The sequence below is a fragment of the Struthio camelus genome, chromosome 3, assembly GCF_040807025.1.
Source record: "Struthio camelus isolate bStrCam1 chromosome 3, bStrCam1.hap1, whole genome shotgun sequence".
NCBI lineage: Eukaryota > Metazoa > Chordata > Aves > Struthioniformes > Struthionidae > Struthio > Struthio camelus.
In genome coordinates, this window is record NC_090944.1 from 62,888,841 (window position 1) to 62,907,937 (window position 19,097).

Sequence of the window (19,097 nt, forward strand, 5' to 3'; positions counted from 1 at the left end):
CACTGCTAACTGTAGGCCTTGAAACTGTTCATTCAAGCCCATCTGAAAACATAGCTGTTATTGATCTTTTCTTCTAAGCTTTACAGATCTTCATAATCCTTCTCTCAAACTGATTAGATTTCAGCAAAGTAGCATTTTCATTTTTGTGAAAAAATGGTCTGCAAGAAGCAGACAACTCCATGATATGCATGCAAATCATGTTAGAGATACCTGTAGGTGGAAGATACTATTTAAATAAAGATACTTTTTAAACAAATGTAAACAATACATTTTTAGCTGTGAATTATTATCCTAGATGTGAAAACTGATAAAATGGGTAATAGTTGACTACCTTCTGACTAATTCAAAGATATGCATTCCACAAAACATATAATTCAGAACTTATCTCCGTCTATATATAAGGTTTTCCATTTTTAAAACAGTTTTTGCATTGTAAAATATAATTCCAGTTCCTATAAGCTTTGATATAAGCTCTATAATTGGCAGAACACACAGAAATTTCGGGATGTCTGTTCCAAATCTGAGTAAAACGAATACTGTCATCATGTTACATTTAGCACTACCACCCCCTTCTTCTCTACCTTCCTGTACAAATATGCATGTGCCTACATATACATACGGAAATAAAGTTTCTCCTCCACATCTGATAGGAAGGCAGTTCTGGCTCTCAGAGCTTAGTGTGCCTTTCTTCTGTTAGTTTACTCCTCTTGTAACCCATGCAATGTCAATCAAGACAGTAACTTTGCCAAAACTTACTTATTTTGTTCGAAGTCAACTCCCAAAGCCTATCTCCAGAGGCCACTACCAGTGATTTTTTTCTCTCAGATGAATTTCATTCTGTTTCTAGAAGCTTAGTTCCAATATTGACAGAATTTTTCATTTTAATTTTGAATTTTGAACCATTTGTTCTGGAATCACTTTAAGTTGTCATTCAGGGAGCACCAAGGAGCAACAGTGCATGCATTTTATTTGTCCAGTTGTAATTAACCACTATAGCTTGAAGGATGAATAAGCAACTCTTTGCAACCAATCCACTGTGTTAAGAGGAGCTAATAAATAATTACAAAAATTCAAGATATATATGAGGTCATCCACATCCAAAAAACAAACAAACAAAAATAAAAAATAGAGAAAAATGTAACTTACTAACTTCACTTACGGCAGTGTTCATCTCACCAGAAGTTGGTCACCTATATCTATAATCGCTGTTGTAGGCTCCCTTGACAGTCAATTAAAAAAATCTATGTCCAAATGGCTATTGTCATCATATTCCTTAGATATGCATTCTAGGATGAGATGAAGTGACGTGTTCAGATGAATAGGCTAGGTAGCTATCTTTTAGGTCATTAGGTTAGCTGAGATGGATCCTATTTTCACTCAGCACAGTGTACCTTACAAAAATGTATTGAATAATGGTTACATTTCACTTTGGAATCAGTTTTATGCTATGAGCATGATATGAGCACATTAAGACTGTGTGAGAATGAGTTTTTAGCTACATATATTCCTAGGAAAGAGAAACCCCAAAAGAAAACTGTTTCAGCAAATGTAAATAGTAGTTTGATAGCTAACAATTACTGAGCAAGACAATATGTAAAGAGCAGCTTAAGCACTTTTAATATCCCCATGAAAAGTGTTATTATATAGTGGATTTGAAAGTAGAGTAGAAACAGCAGTTAACTCCTCCCATATTTTGGAAATAAAGCTATCAAAATCTCACACAATGGTGAAGTACAATGATACTGCTGTCAATTTGATATACAGCCTTCTTTCCTTTCCTTTTTATAAAGAAGAAATAAATTATGTAAGAGACAAACTGATAAAATTACAATTTCTGACATTTCTGACATCCTTATAATATTAAAAAGGACAAAACCTGATGAGAATGAATGCAGAACTATTTCCCTTCATCCTGCTGACACTTTGAGTTATTCATTGTAGTCACAAGTGACCTCCTCTTGCATTATATCACCATATCTGAAAAGTTCTTGGATAAAATCTGACAACTTTCTTAACTTGTCTCTACCCAGTGTTTTTTATGACTTTACTTTACTTCACTTTACTTCCTTTACCAGATGAAAGGTTTGAGTCATGGAAGAAATAGTGGAATATATTAATTCTTGATTTCAGGGATAACAGCTTTGCTAACCGCTGTACCCGATCTACTCACTAATTTCAGGTACGTTAAGCTTTGGCCCGCCCACCTCAACATCATTTCAAATCCTAAAATACAACCTATTGCAACTGGACAAGATAATTAAAATTTCTTTGCTGCTACCCTTAATGTCATATGTATAGATTATACGTGTGTATAATCTAGCCTTTTAGGAACATTTTAGTTGCTCATACTGACAGATGACAGATTTTTGCTAAATGCCCTGCAAATAGCTGCTAATGCATCTAGTCCAATAGTTGCAAGAGTATAGGTGGGGTAATATTCATACATGGTTGAGGAAAGGATTCACATGGTCAAAGCATAGATGGGAAAATCAGTATAGAGTCCATGAAGGGAAACATAACTAATATAGCAGTAACCACAAAAGGGGAAAAGAGGTGGCAGCAGCTAACCAGCTAGAGGGGCACAGCAAATAACCCAGTAAAAAGTAATGCCAAAGAATCTCTTGTTGCCCATACCACACATTGATTGTCCTAAGAACAGCATAGGCTGTTTTGGGCCAGTGGAGTTGACTACGGGATTTCTTGAAGTCTTCTCCTATCCCATGATTCTATAATTTATCCCTAAAAAACTAAGGAGCAACCATACGGAAGAGTCCCAGTGTCCTCCTCTGCCACTGCAGTAAGTAAGGAAAGGCAGGAGTATAGCTTTGTGACTCCTACGTAATTATGATGTGGCTTGCAACACCCTTTCCTCCATTTTGCAGTGCTGCAGCACGTTTTAACCAATGCAAAATCTTTATTCATCTGTCTGTGATAAGGTTCATGTCAGTCAGTGTCCCTCTGGAAGTAGATGTGGCTTCTGTGTGATACTAAGTCTGATTCTTCTGATGATTCAAATATGATTTTTTTTCTCTTTTTCATAGACAAACCCTTTGGGGATCAAATGCTTAACCAGAGTGAAAATATCTGCTGCACCTGTTAACACTTGGGATAGGAAAATCTCAGTGGATACAATGTAGGAAAAATTATTATTTAGTTATTAATAACGCTTCATACCAATAAGGAGACACTTTCCACAATATTAAAACCAAATCTTATGTTTTGGATATGTAGTAAATAAATGATAGTAAATACGCACCCGTGTCTAAAAGAGTTAAATGCCTGGTCCCCACTTCTTTGTCAGTGGTGGTTTAGGCCATCACTTGTCTATACTCTGTCTTCCACATTTGCTAGTGATTCGTTTCATCTGTTCGTCTGCGGGGAGCTGGATAATTCTTTCTGAATATTTTGTAACTCTAATGCATCCTTCGTTTTTTTTGTGTGTTCCTGAAAAATTGAAGTATTTCATTTCAAGTGTAATGGAACATCCTATGCAACAAAAAATGACATTTTGAGGTGTTTTGTTTTGTCAAGTAAAAGTTAAAATTTTGAATCACTTTCATCTGAATCAGTTTTATCTTTATTTTTAAGTTCCATTGCTGAACCAACAAAATCAATTACTTATATTGGCCTAGTGTCATCTGCAAAAAATTTTCTGCCTTCTCCCATATAAAGGTTGCTCAAATCCACAAAAAAAATCCCCTCTTCCAACATTATCTGTCTCCTTTCTTCACTGTCACACTTTTGCTCATTTTCCAGTTTCTTCTGTTTAGATATCTTTTTTTTTCAGGAAATTTCTTGACAAGAAATTTACCTTCCATTATGAGACAGAAATGAAACAGAAGTATAACGGAACAGCTTGAATCAAATCTGCAACAAATGGGATAGTGACATGCAAATCACACCTCATGGTTTGGGGCTATACACTTTAATCTACTTTGAAATGCATTTGTTCTACTTGCAGTGTTTTAAACATTAATTACAATTATAACAATAAATGCCTTACTGATGACCAATGGTTTTGCTTTAGAGATAAATCTTTGAAAATACCTATAGAGAGGATAAGCAAACATAACCATCTGATGTTAAATTCAATGCAAGGCTGATGAATGCGTTGCAGTGGTCACATGCCACCTAAATTGTATGTGAAATGTGTCCCAGAAGTTTTCATGACCCCTTCATAATCTCTTTTCCATTGCTTGTCTCCCCTACTTTTGGAGAAATAATTCAGATCTACTGTAATATTCTTTAGTGTTCTTGTACTGATTTGTTTTCCCTATAACACTACCATTCTTCACCTTACCTTCACCATCATACTGATAATATATGAAGGCTACCATCTGATCTATGTATCCTACACCTTTGTTATAATGTTATGGTCTAAATGCCCGAGGAGATCTGAAGAAGTTTCTCGTAACCCCTTCTGAAGCAGGGGTTCCCAAAGCACTAGAACAGTGTTCAGAATGTCTCAGAGATTATCATGTTTTGACCTTGCAGATGAAAACTCTATAAAAGTGATATGATTTAATGGATCAGTTACAGGGCCATAAGAGCACAGTTTGTAAGCAACCACTCTGAAGATAAATAGCACTGTTTTTGAATACATTTCCCAAAGCAGATGAGATACCTACTAACTGTATTGCTGGGAAGCACAGATTTTTCCAGGCTATAGAATACTCCTGAGCCGATTCAACCCCAGGGTAAATGGAAACAGTTTCATTCAATGCAGGAAACTTTTCAGATCAATTCAGCATTAATGTAAATGGGTGAAGTTATATTGAAGAAGTGCTAAAGGGCTGGAAACGGCCTTTAATTTTTTAGAATAAACCAAATCTGGCTTTAATTTAGGGTTGGTATATCTCTATTTTACAGATGAGAGATTCAGTCCTCTTTTCCCTAGAGATTTACTATGCAGAAGCACCCATCTCCCACGGATGGCTAATACCACCACAACGAACGTGCAATACACTATGTTTTCCACCAAACATCAAAATGCTTACATTTACTCACACACTGCTTAGTCTTATAAGACGGTACACAATGCATTTCAGCTTCCTGACATCACACCTAATGGTCACAAGGCTGGGAAAAATCACTGCAGAGTCAGGTCAAAGAAAGGGCAGGTCCAATTGCAGGGCAGGCTAGAGCTGCACTGACAGACAACAGCTCTAGGTGCAGATGGTATTTGTGGTTCCTTTCTCTGATCTAATGGAGAACAGATGTGCCTTGGTGAGAGCAGGATTAATCCTCAAAGATCCCATACCCCCTGCTATAGGACACAATGGGAGTCGTTCATACAAGGAGAAGAATGCCCCAAGCTAGGAGTCTGCTGAATTTTCCAGGAATGGGATGGAATTCTTCCTCGAGCTGAGTGCAGAAGAGGGCATTGTAGCTTCTTTTGAAGTGATGAATGGTTCATCTGGACCAGCTGGAGAAGACCACCTGCATGCCATGGACTGGGAAACAGGGAAGTACTTGGGGAGCAGTTAATAACTCCTTGGATTGACAGGTGCAGATTGTGTAGCCTTTTGGCACATGGTGGTTTCAAACAGCAGATTTGCATTCACCCTCAAACCAGGACAAGAGCCTCTCCAAGTTATACGTGCATGTTTGTGTGTGTTTAAAGATGTTGTATTTTATCGAAACCCTTGTTGACTTGTTCCAGAAGTGAGGCAGGGGTTTCGTCATTGTGCAGCTTTCACCGTGTGCCAGCAGGACACGATGAATTGAAGACAGTATTCCAAGCAGCCTAATACATTCTTGCTGCTGTGGTTAACTTTCAGTACAAAGCAGGAGGAAAACAAAGAGCTAAAGAAAGGAAAATTCAGAAAGATCTACAGTCCGGGGAACCTGAAAGGGATTAGCTTGGTCTCCCAGGCATGATTCGTTATGCTGATCTGGGAGAATAAGACAACGCGAGGCAGTGGTAGCTGCCGACCTGCTAAGCCCCTTGCAAGTCTGAATTGGCAAATATCACATCCCATCCTGAATGACTTGCTCCATCTGTGTTTGCTAGTGTCCACATTGGCAGCTGCCTACCATCTTGGCAAGAAAGTCGATGCAATCTGAGAATCTGCAGTGTAGGTCTAGCGCATGTACACACAAAAGCCCACAGCTTTTAAGCTAACAAAGCCTGTTAGTTAGCCACTCCAGTAAATAAAGATATCTATGCATCCCAGTATATAAACTAATTCCAAAATCATTAGCGGTGCTTGAATCCATTCACACAGTGGTGGCTAAACGTGCATTTACTCACACAAGGTAGTGACAATTACTGAAGAGTTCCGTATACATTAACTTCCAGCTAGTGGATTTACATGTGGAAGGTATATAATGTTTCTTAAACAAACAAACAACAACGAGATACATCCATAGCATTCATGACATACAGACAGCAAAAATATTAGCAATTATCGTCTATAACCTGTTCTTTAACAGACCAAAATACAAATCTCCACCTATATGTGATTAGCCCAGCCAGCTTTTGTTTAGAAATAAGAATACAGTCACAGGTTTTGTATGGAAATTATTTATTGCCTAGCATGCATCTACTATGTATTTTCCTTTGTGTCATTTTAGTTTTGCACGGTTACAGGCTCATGCATTAGGCCTGAGCTTTCTGATATGCTTTCAAAGAGGTGAAAATACCTCAGAAAACAGCAAAAAACGTCATGGGTTTCATTAGCCTTCAGGTTCATTCACTGAAACCAACTGAAGCCTCAGGGTAGAGAAATTTAGGCCACATTTGTGCAAAACAGTTCTGTTGCCACAGTACTAGTTGCTTCCGCTGGCATAACTGGTATTTTGAAGAAAGCAAAGTAATCTGTTTTCTTAAAGGATATCTATTCAACTAAAAAATTTTAAAAAATGACATTGAGCTCTAACAAGCTGATTGCATCAAGAGGCCACATCACAAACCAGTAAAGAGATTCAGGCAAGATGCTTGCAGTATTGCCCACCGGCAATACTCGCAGTTAACCACTATGTGGGATGAAGCATTGACCTTGCGCAGTCTTGGATGGCTGAACTACAAACAGGGGGCTCCTCTTGGAGTAACTGAGCACCCTGGAAGCAATAAAGAGAGATCAACCCTTGGGTGTCCTTGAGGAAAATATTTGCAACCATGCCTGGCTTTGCTGTGGGCTAAGCAGGTTTAGGGGAGTCGCTCGCTCCTCTCTTCCCTGCTGAGACTACCGCACAGAAGAGTGTCAGCTCCTAGGGAAACACAAAAATACACAAACTGAACAAGCTCATCAGCAGCACAAAGGCTGACTTCAGACTGTATTCTCTACTGAGGGAGACTTCTGTAAAACCCGCCAGTGAGCATAGTTCACTACCGAATGTCTCCTGAGCCCCTTCTTTGCCGGGGATACAGTTTTTTGGCACAGTTGGAAAAAGTGTAAGATTCTGATTTGAGAGGGAGCATAACTGAGACCATGAGGGTAGGTGCTGAATCACCAGAAACATCGTTTTCTGATAGCCTTTTGTGCAGCTACCCGTACCAGAAGAGAGTGAGTTTGGCCCACTATAAATACTGCATGGAAGGTTAGGATAAAAGAGTTGCAGCAGTCCAGTTATATCTACTGCGTATTAATAAATGATTGTGCTCCATTGGTTTTTGAACAGTTCAGCAGGAGTTCAGCGACTTTCGTCTCCATCATTAGAACATATGGATTTATTTATTTATTTGAGGACTTGCATAATGCATCCCCCCATACTCTCTCCACTCACCAAAAACTTTTGGACACTTAGCATAGTTAATTGACAAAATGTTGACTTAGATGGTGTCTCATCCTCGAGCACTGCTTTGTTTAATGTTTCCAGTTCCTACAATTGCCTCCCTTGGGCACGAAGCTGAGTAAGTAGACTGGCTTTTCACCATACCTTGAAGGTCAAAAGATTCAGGGTCTGTCAAGCCACTGAGTGATATGGATGCTAAAGCCCAGGATCCAGTTCAGCTTTGCTCTCTGCCCCCAGACATTCTTTATATCTCCGTAAAAAAAGCCAACTCTCAGGAGCTAGGCATAGGGAGGTTAATCCTTATTACTAGTGACACTGGAAAAAGCTTATGACAGACGCACAGTGGGTCCCTTTTGGAAGACTGTGCATAACTGAAAGCATGGGAAGGATGTTTTGCACAGAATTGCCAGGAGGCTTAGAAACTGTATTAGAAAAAGGCTGTTTTTTCACTGTATAGCTCATTTAATGAACCTCTGCGCCTCAGGGTAAGGGAATGTACAGTATTTGAGCAGATAATCTAGGTGACGTAACAAATTAACCTCTGAAAAGAACCTCAATAGTTATGCAAAGCTGTATCGTGCTTTCTTTTGAATAACGAAGCCCTACATGCCCTATAAAAACAAGCTTTTGCTGCAGAATAGATGGCTCGTGCTCTGCTGTTATACTTGGTAGCTAAAATAGTGACAGGGAGAAAGAAATATAATCTTTCTAACTTAGTAGGACATCCTTGCATAGGCAGCATTAATGATGGGGAGGGTTCCTCTTCTACCATCCTGCCCCACAAAGGACAGTTTTTATGGAACAGATTCTTGTTTTAACATAGATTGATGTTATTGATGAGGAGGAGACAAAACCATATAGTAGCTGGATCATACAGAATCTAAATTAACAAGAGTCACTAAGTAGCAGCTTGTGCTGTGACCTAACCATAGCATTCTCAGAGATTTCGGTGTGCCACTCGGGCCTGCACTGATGTCCTGAAATTTAGATGCTTGTTGTCCTCTGAGCCATTCTTCTCTTCACCAAGAAGACACTCTTGCGTCCTCTGTTTTACCTGCTGCATACCCCTGCATGGCAGAGGACAACATAGGACCCTTCTTGTGTTACAGCCACTGCGATCATACCATAAGCTAACAAAAGCGTAATAAATGTAGTTTTCATGTGATCCAAGTGATTTCCTGCATTCTAAAAAACCATAATAGTGTAAAAGTCAAAACAGCATGCCTAACGTTAGTAAACAAACAGGCCTCAGGACTTTGAACAAAAGTGAATGCAAGAGGAAATGGAGCTTGTGCATTACACGGGGCTTGTAAGAAGCAGGTAGCTTCTTTGTTCACAAGCTGTTAGGACTGTGTTAAGCTGCTCCTACCTCCTGGGTAAGTGGTTTTGTGGATGCAGTTTTCTGAGCAGTGAGGAAAGTCTCATTACAGCTTTTGGATTAGGGACACCAAGCCAAAAGTAGGCAAGAAAGGAAAACATTGTTGATATCTGACTGAAATCTCAGTGAAGAATATGGAGCTGTTCTTATTCAGTCCTCTTCTGTACTCTTCAGCTTTATGCTTGACGAAGAGCACACATTTTGGCTTAACGGAGCTTAACGTATCTTGTTAATTTCCAAAGATATGAAGGTTTGGGGGAATTTCATTCTGTTTGACAGATCAACAAGTTAACATTGTTATGGGTTTATTTACCTTTTGAGAGCATTTCTGTGGTAAGTTCTTGATGAGTGCCCAGAATAAAATGGGTATTTTGTACCAAGCTGAACTAAATAATTCAAGATAAGGAAATAAACACAAACTAATTGCCACAGTACATCTTTCTCAACATACTGAACAAATGATCTTGCACTTGATCACTGCAAAATGTCAGCTTCATAGCAATATGTATTCTAAGGGACCATATACAGTTCAGTGGTTATATAAGGAATCAGAATCTCCCAAAATGCAGCATATTTTAAATCTCTGCTTAAGGGTATTATCTTATCCTCATTAATTCCAAAGCTAGGGAGCTATCTGAATAGCAGGGGGTCTAAACCACGCAGCAAAAATATAAAGTGACTTAAAGTGAGTTCAGAAATAGACACGCGTTTTGGTAATCAACCACTTAGCCTCCAGTTTTGGTTGTATACTTCCCCTTAGCACATGAGCAACCCTATAAAGTGCAAACGTTTGCAGGGTAGATTATGAAAAAAGTCAAGCAACAACAGTAAATACAAGGTGTGGGGGTTGAGAAGTGGAAGAGAAGTTGGACTTTAACCTTGTTACTCCTTCAAGAATGACTGTTGACTGTCCTGACCTTGAACTGATGTGATTTTCCGAAGGGAGAGGTTCCACATTTGTGGAGAAAAAGGAAACATTTCTCTAGCAGATTCTTTTGTTAGTAGCAGCTAGCTGAAACTGCTCCGATAACTGGAATGTGCAAGTAAATCCCCACCGAAGGGACTTACTTACTTCCCTTGCAAGTGGGGTGGTTAGGTGTGCGTATCAATGCCATTTCTGCTGTGGCTACCTTCTTTTATTTACATATATCCTCTCTCAGCTCTCTAATTAGGCCTGGAACCAGACCTCAGATGCAAATGCTGCTCTGCTAAGGGCTGGAATCTGCATTTGGGCAGAGTAAAATGTTGCCTCTCAGTCTCACCTTGATTACTAACATACACACGCAAGTGCAATTACAACGCAGAACTAATGTCATTGGAGGGAGAATTTGCTAATGTTTGCTACAGCCTAAAAAATCACTGAGTGAACACACTAAGGTCCTTTCTGCTTAGCTGGAATCAACTTAGAGGGCAAGCAATGAATCTAATTGTTACGCTAGTTTCCATGTCAGCAAAATAACAGATGTACAGTATAATGGAGTAGGGAGAACTTGGTTTTTGTTTGTTGAGCAGGTGCTACATTAACTATCACATAGAAATTTCTCAAGTGCGTTTGGAGCCAGTTGGAAAGGAGCCAAGAGCCAAGCTTTCCGCTGGACATCCAGCTGTGCAGCTATTTAAGCCCCCAGAAGCAGCTGAGGCAGTGAAGACAGTGACACCTTGTCACTTCTCCTTCAACCATTTCTAGCACCCCATCTCACACACACACACGCACGTGCGCACACACACACACACACACAGAAAGCCTAGGAATTGCCCTCCCCCAACTACATGACCCAGCTGCCAGATATGCCTATCAGAGCACGCTAGCCAGATTAGAGGGATAGCAAGTTGCCCTGGGCCTCCGCTGATTATTGCTCTCAGCACATCAGGGGAAGGAAGGAAGTCTGCACATGTGCTAAAAAGGACTTTTAGGAAGGATCAGTGGAGCTGTATAGGTGACACAATGATAAGCTCTGTTGTAAAGAAATGATTTGACATGCCAGGCAGCAGCAATCCCACTGGAAACCAGGGTCTGTTTAATAGCAGCACATAGAAAACTTAGCCTGCAATTAGGCTGGAGTTGTCATCAACAGGCAGAAAGAGGCTTAGTGCTATTAAAAGAGCTGAGGTGGGCATCAAGTGCAATCTGTCTTCAATGAACAGTTCTTTCCTGGCCAAAAGACTTAGAAACCAAAGTTTGTATTTTGCACAAAGATGTTTACCTAAATAGTGATAAAGCTGTGGGTGAAGGGAAGTTCCAGAGATGGGAAGGCAGCATCATGCAGACTCCCAATGTTCAAATTAAATATGACTCCAAACCAACCTGGAACTAGAGTGCTGGCATTAACTTAAATATCACCCTGTAACCTTTTTGAATTTCTAAAGAGGAAGAGAAAGTAACATGACAAGATAGGACTCTTCACAAAAATGCTTCCTGTAGGAGTTAACTTAATTGTACTGATTAAAAAAAAAAAAAGGCTAGGTAAATGTTTTTAAACAAATGCTTAAAAAAAAGTAAGCAAGTTCGAATATCTGTATTGATGTAACAGGCATTCAGAGAGTTAATGAAAGGAAGACAACCCGTCACTTGACACTGATTTACACTTGATCACCTGACACTGATTTAAGGATAAAACTCTACATAAAGGATAAAGTACTGGGAGGTGGTGAAGAAAGGTGCTATATTTTAAAGGACAAAAGTAAATAAAATCAAATTATTGGCAAGTATAAGGAAATATCTATACATTAAAGTTCTGTGCTGTCATTGATATATATAGATTAGAGTTGGCTAGTGACTCAGAAGGATGGGAAATAACAGAGGTAGGCTTCGGATGTTATGCCTTCAGACGTTATGGATGTGATGCAGAGATAAAGTTTTTAGATTCTATAACCAATAGATTACCAATAGATAACCAATTGCTTACTGAATCAGTGAACCCGCAAGAGAAGAAAATACCTTTAATGGAGTTATGGATGGTGCATAAGCTCTGTTTTACTCTGCAATACTGTATTCAGTATACTCAGATTCAGCATTCTTACTAGAACAAAAAAAGCATCTAAACTCTGTTACTGTAGTAGTTTACTTCAGAAAAAGGCATTACTAAAAATCAAGATGCTTGTTAAATTAAAAGGAGCAGCTAAGAGGATAAAAATGCTTACAGTTTCCATGGAGACAGTTTATAAAATAAAAATGAGATGCTTGAGGTAAGTGTGTACCACAATCAAAGGATTCTAGAAAAGCTTCAGCGAAGCTAGCATAATAAAAAGAGAGAGTACAAGAAACCATTAAACCATTTCTTCTTCGTATGTAGAAGAAACATAGAAACCTGAGAAGAGTTTAAAAGCCAATAAACATGTAAAAAGGTGTCAAAAAGATTCTGAAGAACTGCTTGCTAGTCACATAAAAAGCCTATGTTTTTTCCAAAAATACAAAATAGGAAACTAGTGAGTCTCTAGACCTGACAGGTGACTGAAGTACAAAAAGAGCACTCTAGGAAGTCATATCATAAAAGATGAATGATTGATTTACATCGATATTTACTACAGAGAAGTTTTCAAGATTTCTGCTAGAGGGAAGTTCAAGGAAGCGTCTCAAATTGAAGTATCAACAGATGAGCTTTAGATCAAGTCCACAAAACAAAGAAATCACAAAGGACAGATAATATTGTCCCAACAGTTCTAAAGCACCTCAGAAAGGAATATCCTGACTATTAACTGAGATGCGCAGCTTTGTCACTTAACCTGGTCTTCCTGCTTGAGAAGTTTTGTTCGGTTTTGAGACTTTGAGGGAGGTTTTAGATAAAAAAAAAATTCATTAAGATCTCCCAGTGGGGCCGGGCCGGTGCTGGCTGCCCGGGCCAGTCCCCCCAGCTCGAGGCTGCAGGACCCCCTGGGGCACCCCCAGCCTTGGGGGGGGGGGGGGGCATCGGGCAGCGCTGCAGGTGGGGGCCAGGGTCGGGGGATAGGGGAGGCTGGCAGTGGCAGGGGCAAGAAGGGCTGAGGGAGCCCCCAGCACCAGATAGCTTTAGTAAAGGTTCCCTGAAAGCTTTTGACAAAGTTCTTCACCAAAGATTATAGCAAAAAAAAAAAAAAAGGAAGATAAAGATAATAGCTAAGAAAGGAAACTAAGAGCAATAAATGATGACAGTTTTCAGAATAGATGGAGCCTGTCAGTAGAGCAGATTACACATATGGACTGTATTGGAAACCGTGTTCACGTATGTTTGTTACGTTCATAAACTACCTGGAGAGGGGGTGAACAAAGACATGGAAAAGCATGGGAATAATATTATTTGTGGAATTCAGAAATGAAACTCTTGAGTATTTGTAACAGTACTTCACCATGTTGAATGGCTGGGCAATAAAATGACAAATAAGATACGGTGTTCATAAGTGCAAAATGTATGGGTCAGGGGGAAGCCTACCCAGACCCAGTGTCCAGTTTCTAATTAGCTTGAGAAAGAAATCTGGAAGGCACTGTTGAAAGCTTTTTGAAAACATCATTTAGATATTGAACAGGAGTCAGCATAGTAACCAGACTGCGAAATCCCCAGAAACGAGATAAAGGGGAAAGTGTCAAATATCATCCTGCCAGGCTATAAACTCATGGTGTGCGCAAATTTCACATACTGTGCATAATCCTGCTTAGTTCATCTTTAAAAGAATATGTTGAACCTAGAATAAGTACAAAAAGTGTCAGTACAAAAACAAGATACAGAAATGTCATGTGGCTTCTTTGTAACAAAAGTTAAATAGATTGGGACTCTTCAAATTTGCACAGAAGTGCCTGAAGAGAAAATAGACAGAGGTCCATAAAAATATGAATAGTCCACAGAAAGTGAATACAGAAAAATTACTTATAATTTTCATAACATAAGAACTAGGAAAAACCCAATGAAATCAAGCAACAGGTTTCAATAAAAAAAATTACTTTTATTTGTTAAAAAATTACATTATAGAACACATTGCCACAAAATGACAATAGTATAAGACAAGCATTAGATGCTATTAGAGAAATTAATAGAAAAGGAGTTCATTACATGTTCCTGAATCCAATAAGGTGAGCGGAGAGGTATCCGTGCATAGCCTCTGAGACTGCAGCTTCATCAACATTTCCCTCTAGGTTTTTGATTAGATTAATTTTTACTGGGGTCAGTTCCTTGACCCAGCTCATTGCCCAGCCACATGAACATTAGCACAGGTATAAGGTTGTTTGTAGAACAGGCCACCATTTATCCTGCACTTGGATAAAGCCAGCTTTGAGGGAAAAATAGGAAAACAACAAAAATATAAACAGCAACTCTTTTGTATGCCGAGCTGCAGGGAACCTGCACCTTTCCAATTATGTCATCATACAGCGGTATTAAATAGGCAGACATAAAAGGCAAGGCTTCCTGCAGCAGGAATGAAGAGGAAAACAGCTGTTCTCTGGAAGGCCTAATATCATCTTCCTGCAAGGTGCAAACCGTGCTGCAAGATAACACACAGCATCACACATGTTGTCCTCAGAGCATAGCCAGATGAACTCAGGCAAGTGCTGGCTCATCTAGTCAGACCTCACTGCCCCATCAACTATAACTAATGTCCCCCTCCTGATGCACATCAGATGACACCACACTTGAAGTACTGCCACTGAAATTGTTCAGGCAAACATCTTTTAGTCTAGTGCTGGGAAAAAAAAATGAATGAACAGCAATGAAAGATTGTTAGCTAATGAAAAAGGTTTGTTGCAACAGTACTGATTAAGCATTCCCAAAGATTCAGTTCCAACTTTCCTTATGCCATGCTGACGTGTAATGCTTCGGGATACACTGAGGAAAATTCTCTTACTTCAAAATCCCTGCTTAAAGCAGCAAGGGAAATTACACTGCTACCATCCACTCTTACAATCTGCCAAGAAGGGCTATAAAATAATAAATATAACGTAAAAAGGAGGCACACATTGGACCTTTGGTCTTATGTATACACATCAATAAAATAACTGCAAAGCAAAGCACGTGGCCAGCTGTTACTTTCAAGTTCTGAATCCTCTAAAATGCAGTAATTATTTGTCTTTGACACACTGACATATACATTGACCACGCTGGTGGATATCCATCACTGAGTAGTATGTAACTGCTGCCCGTGTGGCAGATTGGACTTTGCCTGTCAGTTGGCGCTTTGCCTGTCATGGCACACTCATTCTGAATCACAGTGTCCTGCAAGGATTATTTTTCTAAGAATGTATGTCAGGAGCATAGACAGGCCTTCTACTGTGACCAGCGGTAATGTCCTTTCAGCATCAGCGTATGAACGTGCCTGCACCTACAGTACATGCTCTAAGTATGGGGGCTATGGAAGTTACAATAACTTCTGTCATCATCTGGGCTCTGTTTTGTGTTCTTCCTCGTAGCCTTAAAGCAGGTCCACCTACCATTCTGCACCTTATCGATGAGGCACTGCATGCTTTGCGTGCTTAAATTTCTCACAGAGAGGTAGCGAGTGGGGCTTACATTAACCTCTGTTTCTACAGCAGTCGAATGCCTGAATTTCTCCATTTCTCCTAACAGGGGTATGTCTCCTGATGTGAGAGCTGTTGGCAAACAAACTCCCAGCTTTGCATAGCCACCTCGCAGAAAGCGGCTCTCCACAGAGCACTTCCCCAGTTCATTTTCAGAGATAAGATGTCTCCTCTGACACCAAGACTTAAGATAAACCCCTCAATTTACAAGGCAACGTGTGCCCTGGACTCTCGCTACCCATGAAGCTGAGGAGCCCAGAATACATGGTGAGACATGGTTTTCTTTTCCTTTAGCCTAATTTAGATAGCGTGATACCTAAGCAGTAGGCAACTGGCCCAGCAAGGAGTTTCAGAGTGCCTCATTCTTGGGTTCCTTGGTCCAGTACGGTCACTGGAAAGAGAAGCAGATGCCTCAGGGGTTGACTGAGAAGGATTAAAGCACCCCTGTTGTGAGGAAACACGTCTACACACAGTCACTATAGACCACCCTATCGAGCTCAAAGGCAGTCTAGCTTCTCAGGCTTTAGAGGCCTATCTTACTTCAGTTTAAACATCCCTGAGGAAAGTGTTAGTTTTATTTATGCTGCAAAGAGTGGCTAAAGTAGTTCCTAACATCTTAGCCATATGCTTATTAACACAGTGGGAGCTTCTTCCTCACTAATGTGCTCCAGTGCCCCCTCCATATACAAAATGAACAGTGAACATTTAGACACAGGGTAGCTTGGTCTGTCGTACTTCACAATTCATCCGTATGTTTCCATATGTCCGCAGTGGCAAAGAGCTGCACACCCCAGTTACCTGAGGAGATTGCAAGCACAATGCAGAAGCTCACTGAAGATTGGACTGATGAAATCTGGAGGATATATTCACCCTCCTTTGAAAAGCATTAGGGGATAACAAAATCAAAGGAAGAATGCTCCTTAAGCTGTTTATCTTGTGAAGAATGACCTGATGACGTTTAATGGGATGATTAGGCATAGCTATGGTTTAACCCATATTTAAAAGATTATTTTCCATGATTAACTGGTTGTCAGAAAGCAAGTATCTGAAGTGACAATGCAAAAGGAATTTCATCAGTGCCTTCCAGAAGATGACTCGCAGTTGTGGTCTTGATATTCAGCTGTTTTAATTGGGTTGTTTCTTATCATTATCTCAGAAACAGAAATGTTGGTTACTTTAAAATTGGGCCTTGCAAATTATATTGATAGGGAACTCTTTTCAAGTGGATTAACAGAGTCAGCATTAAAATATCTGAATCTAGTTAACTGAGATGCTGTTGATTCTCACATCCCTTTACATGTGCTTTTTGGGACATAGGAAAGTAGAGAAGGATCAGGAGGGCAAAAATATGCTTCTCAGGAAGCTAAATATACATATACGGAGCCTTCAGATTTGAGGATTTTTTTTCAATGCTTGAATCCTGACTACTATAATTATGAACTGCTGCAATTTAGTTTATTAAAGGCCAGAGGATCCAAAGGACTAGCATGTGTTTGGTATTACACAAAAGAGCATGCCTTGGTACATGACACATGATGCAGCCTACAAACACCCGTGTACAGCTACAGGCTGAAATTAAGTTCTTGCCGCAGCACAAGGTAAAGTTTTGCAGGAACATACAGCTAAGTCTGCCTGAAGCAAGCACCATACTTTTACAACTCTCTCTTCTTTTCTTCCATCTAAAGTATTAAAGTGCCTTAAGCAGAAGAAACATGTAAGCGGTCAGCTTTCATCTCAAAGAGAACCCACAGACTTTGGAATTTATTCAGAATTTATTTAGTGTAAATGACTAGAAATCTCAGTCTCACTGTCACAATTGATAAAACTCTCCACATAGGAGCACCTTTCAGTGAGGAGGACAGGAACTTCTGCAGTGCTCCAGAACACTTATCAAATGTGAACAGATACCAGAAATTCACAGGGGAGTCTGTTGTCCTCAAGAAGAGAATGGAAGACTATGTGCACCATTCCACAACCAATTCCTTAGGGGATCTGGTACAATATGAATGCAGCCCAGGACTGTATTTTTCCAGCGTCCTTCAGTGCTGTGTGCTCCCTTTGGGAGAAATGTCCAGAGGGCTCACTGCACAGGGGGAAACCTAGCTGTGCAATGATGCCACTTTCTCAGGTTCCAGGAAATAGGCAGCTCAGGAGGAGCTTCTCCACGGCTTCTGTAATGTTTCTTAAGTATTGCTGAGCTGTAGAAGTTGAATTTGCTGACATGGAGGGAAAATAGGGGAATTGTTCCCTTCCCAGCAAAACCCCTCCTTCACCCCTGAGTGCGGATTTTCTCACAAGACAAAGAAAACTAGCTCAGAATTTGGCTTATGTTTTCTTATTTGTACGGGAGAAGTCAATTAAATGAGCTCATAACGAACAGTCTGCCAGCAAGCATAGCAAATATATTATTTACACAGAACCACACATCAGTTTACCTGTATAATCAAAAGTAGACCTGCAGCTTTAATTATATGAAAATCATGTAAAGCAAGAGCAATAGAAGCACCATGTTTCCACCTTTTTATTTTAAAAGTCATGATTCATATCAGTTTTAGAGAGGCTTTCAGATCCATAAGTTAATTCTAATATTGACTCAAGAGCTTGGACTGATTCTAGGCTGACTTAGGAAGCCAGAAAAATGTATTTTCCCAGCTGGTGCCTTCTCATGCTAGGAGATGAATTTCTATAGAAGCATGCCTGATTTTTGACTTCTCTTCGATTTTTTGACTGATTCTAATTTTAGATTCTTATCCCAAATGCTATGTTAAGTGCCAAAAATGATACATGCATTACCTGAAAGGCTAAATACGGTTCAAGGATCACTTTCTTATACAATAAATCCAAAAGAACACAGGGATAGTGACTTTCTTTCAGTATCAATAAGTAAAGTTATTAAAAATAGCAAAAGTGACTTTATCATTAAAACTATATTTTAGCTTCCATTTTCTGTAGGCTTAAACCTGCCTTTTAATTAACTCCTGTAATTAACTTCTAATAAATGTTACAGATGCAGATAAATTAACAGCTTTGGCACTCAAAGGGATTTATAACATAGCTATTAAATTTATTCATGTAGCACATCTGTGTTATCAACAAAGGTAAAGAATTTTATATCTCCTATCACTTCATTGTCTTATGCAGCTATTGTTGTTAGGTAGGCTTGGTGAGGAAACTTTTTAATGTGTGAAAGTTTTCAAGATTTCCAAAAATATGTTCTAAATTGGGTCCCAAAAGTCCAAAAAAACTCAAAAATTGATATTTTCTAAAAATATTAAATGTATTAAAAACTAGCTTACTACTTTTAATTGATTTTTTCTAATCAAAAGTTTTTAATGAACTAAAAAAATGAAAGCTTTGCTGTTGCTAGTGCCCATTTTCTGGTAATTTCATATCTGTATCTGAAGGGACAAACATAGTTTGAGAAAAAATTCCAAAAAGATACCTAGAAAATATGTCAATACATCTTGGATTGGAAAGAACTGAAGATACAAACCATTTTTT